At 36.3% G+C, this 3559-nt stretch overlaps 1 long non-coding RNA gene across 1 annotated transcript; it reads left to right on the forward strand.

Moving 5' to 3' along the window:
- Window positions 1-285: 285 nt before the first annotated feature.
- Window positions 286-1291, forward strand: LOC128920264 (uncharacterized). Its single transcript, XR_008470368.1, has 3 exons — window positions 286-853; window positions 1003-1070; window positions 1152-1291. It is a non-coding gene; the product is annotated as an uncharacterized LOC128920264 (long non-coding RNA).
- The last annotated feature ends 2268 nt before the right edge of the window (window positions 1292-3559 follow it).

Consider the following 3559-nt stretch of genomic DNA (forward strand, 5'->3'; position numbering starts at 1 on the left):
GTGACGTCCCCCATCTAATTAAGCCTGTCTACAGAGCTTTCAAGTAATGCTCTTTAATCCCATTGTTTTTAGTAGATCTTGTACGATCTACGCTTTTGTTATAATATGTGATCTGGTCTACGAAAAGGGAGCTAACGTGCGAAAACTAGTTTTCTGGAAAACAGCTGTTAAAAATAAAAGCACCTCATCTTCCATCCGAATCAACAAAAAGTGAAAATTGATTTTTTTGACACCTAAGCCCCCTTTTCGTAGACAAGGTCACATATAGGGATTAATAATCCCTGCAGTACGGCTGGTATGAATTGGTGAATTGCACTAGTGAATTCTTGTGTTACAAGTAACTAGAGAATTAACAACAACGAGGTAATGCAGAGAAGCAATAGTACATGAGAGAGATTGAGAGAGAAGAGAGCATGATCTAGAGAACGTTGTGCTTAATTTGTACTCTCAGTAGAATATTACCGACAAATAAGGGTGGGAATGCAATTTTGAGAGATCGAAGCAAAAATAACGCAGAATAATAACGGCAGAGCATCTCGTACAGTAAGTACAAGTTGTAAATAATTATTGGATCATTATAGTATTTACGTACAAGTTGGTCATTGAAAGCATGATTTACTGTAGTAGAAAGAAAGGCATCAGCGTTTTCTTTGTAATTCTGATATTTCATTTTTCGCATAATAGTTGTTCTCTGATTGTACAATTGATCTCGCGTCGCGGGTTCTAATACGTTTATTGTTTATTAAAAGTGTTATTAAAAGGTGAATAATTAAATGAAATAATAGTGAATAAAAACAAAGAAAACATAAATATTTTATGCAAAAAAATGGATTGCCCTGCACAATGAAAAGAGGTAAGAATTCCAACATTGCTGTATATGGTTTGTTCGAAAGTGTTTGCACATATTTATGAACGCATAAATATCCTTGTATGTACATTTATTTAAATTATTAACACCTTACTTATATGTTTACTTGTTTCGAATTATTTTACTCATTTAAGATCAACACCAAATTTTAATGGAACTCTTAGAAATGTGACTTGGGGATATAAGTGCAGTGATATATATGGTATGTAATTTGTAATACAAATTTAATATCAACTACATTTCTTTTTAATTATTTTCTTTCTTTATCACATGTTCAACGAAGTCGCTTTTGAATCCAGCCGAAGTGCACAAAAACTTCTGACTTGACTTCTTCTGACTTGACTGATATTAACCGACCCTGTTGTTCAGATGGTAAATATAATTGTAAACAAAGAAATTTTAAATAAAAAATAATATTGTTAATTATATAAAAGTTAAATAAAATTTGTGTTTAATTATGTTTGGAATAAACTAGCTAGGTTGAGAGGTAGTGAAGAAAGTAGTGAAATTTAATAGTCGGTAAGTTGTGAAGTAACTAATGATATATAGTCAGTGATATGTGGTGAAGTAGCTAGTGAAATATAGGCGGTGAAATCACTCGTGAATAGTGTTAATCGGTTACCGCCAATGACATCGCCGTGTTAAATTCATGAGTGAATTGCATTGCCAGTATTATGGTGGGTAACCAGTGGTGGTTACCAGTAAGTAGTGAACTCACTAGTGTTTCACTAATGAGCCGAACTGAAGGGAATCATATAGCCTAGACTGGGGAAAAAAGAAGAATTCATCAGGGCACCATACTCCCTCACCAATTTTTGCTAATTTCGAAAGCTATTTTTCTTTTTAAAAGGTCAGTACCGACAACAAGCTGTTATTGATATCGAGCTTTAGGAGGAAAAGAATCGACATTATACTGACAATCTACTGAAGGATCAAAACTATGGAGGAAATTATGGAAAATTTTTTAGAGATAAAGCTAGAAGCCGTTCTTACGTTTTGAGGAAATAAGGGGTCCCATGAATTAAGTTACGTTCCAAAAATAATGTAAAGCTTTGCTGTATTAATTTTTAGATAACAGTTCGTAGAACTTGCAAAGCTATCGATGCGAAGAAAAAAAGCTTCAAAGCCTATTTTTCTTTTTTTTTCTTTTAATTTGAATTTTTTCCACCACAATTTACATAAATACCATGTCGAATTAAGCTAAAGCTCAATTTAAATTTCCCAGAACTTTATTTTATTTACGAGCGACATGACTTCTAGTGGCAGGCGCAATTGGTTTTCAATTCAAAAAACGCGTGTAAGCTTATTTGCCAAAGCAAAGCGTCACGACGTGTCGCCCAGAGATTTAATGCGCCGCTGGACCGTGGAATAACGGCGTTGTAGAAAGAAAAGAAAGCGATTTTTTTCATTTCTTTTAAATTTGCTTCGCAGTGGCAATTATTTTTGGCGCTTAACTTTTAATCAGTCGTACAAGGTAATTGCAAATAATAAATCAATCAATTATGGTGCACTGAGGCGTCTAACGGTAAACGAATTTGGGGGATTTAGTTGTTGGAAAAGAAGATGAGACAATATAAATTTATAATGCGTAGGAAAATATAACATTGGAAAATGAGACTTAAAATTGTAGAAAATGCAAATTAGTGGATTTACCGTTAACCACCTTAATTGCTTTGGGTGTACGTGTCATTTGGAAAAACCAAAGGTAACATACAGGGACATCTTAGAATATTAGAAGATACTCCTAATCCACGGAGACATAGCACGATGTGGTATTAATATAAAAATTTACATTTACCGTTATCTATGTAGATGCATATATACGGATTTATTATGGGCTTAAAAAGTTATAAATAAATTCATATATAAATTATATACTACGGTATATCCGCAACTCATTCCTATCTGATCTGACTGCTCACCCACAAGCAGCATCCAGCTGGAAGGCCATAGCTCTACTAGCTGCTGTTGCTCGTGCCACGTGCCGCTGCTGCCGTGATAAGCATCTGTTTGCCCATAACTGCAGTGAGCCAACCAGCGGGCAGTAGAATATTGCGCGCCAACATTGACACTGCACTCGGCGACATTTGCCCTTGAGCGTTGGTCGCTTGGCTTCAAGCTGAAATCTAGCACCTCACACACCTCGACCGACAGGCTAATCGCCGCCACGCTGTTGTTGTACCGCGGGATATCTTTAAGATTTACATGCTGTTGTTACACGCCGCTCATCCGGCTGTCGTTTCTCATCTCGCCTGCGAAAACTAAACGTTTTGCCTTGCAACGTCCGCCTCCATTGACACCCAGCATGCATGCGTTGTTGTTATTGCTGTTGCGTTCGTAAGTTAAGTCCATGTTGTCATTTGATAATATTTTTTTCTCATTTTCCTATTTTTTTCATTCTTATATTAAGCTTGTTGTTCTTGTATTTTTTTCAGTGTTTTTGTTGTTTTTAGGCAGCGTGTTGGTGTTAGGTAGAAATGACAATTGTACGGGGTGTGCGCAAATCCGCGGCGTGTGTGCGCCTGCAGTTGGTGCAACGGTGTGGTTGTTTGTCTTCACCTCTTCCAATATAAACATAACGGGGTACATGCTCTTGTTTCTGTTGTTCTCTCATTGTTTCTGTTTCATATCGTTTTGACAAATTTTCCGCCTTTTTGGCTTCCGTATGGCTTATCGGGCGGCTTCGATTCA

Source organism: Zeugodacus cucurbitae, chromosome 3 (genome assembly GCF_028554725.1).
Source record: "Zeugodacus cucurbitae isolate PBARC_wt_2022May chromosome 3, idZeuCucr1.2, whole genome shotgun sequence".
NCBI lineage: Eukaryota > Metazoa > Arthropoda > Insecta > Diptera > Tephritidae > Zeugodacus > Zeugodacus cucurbitae.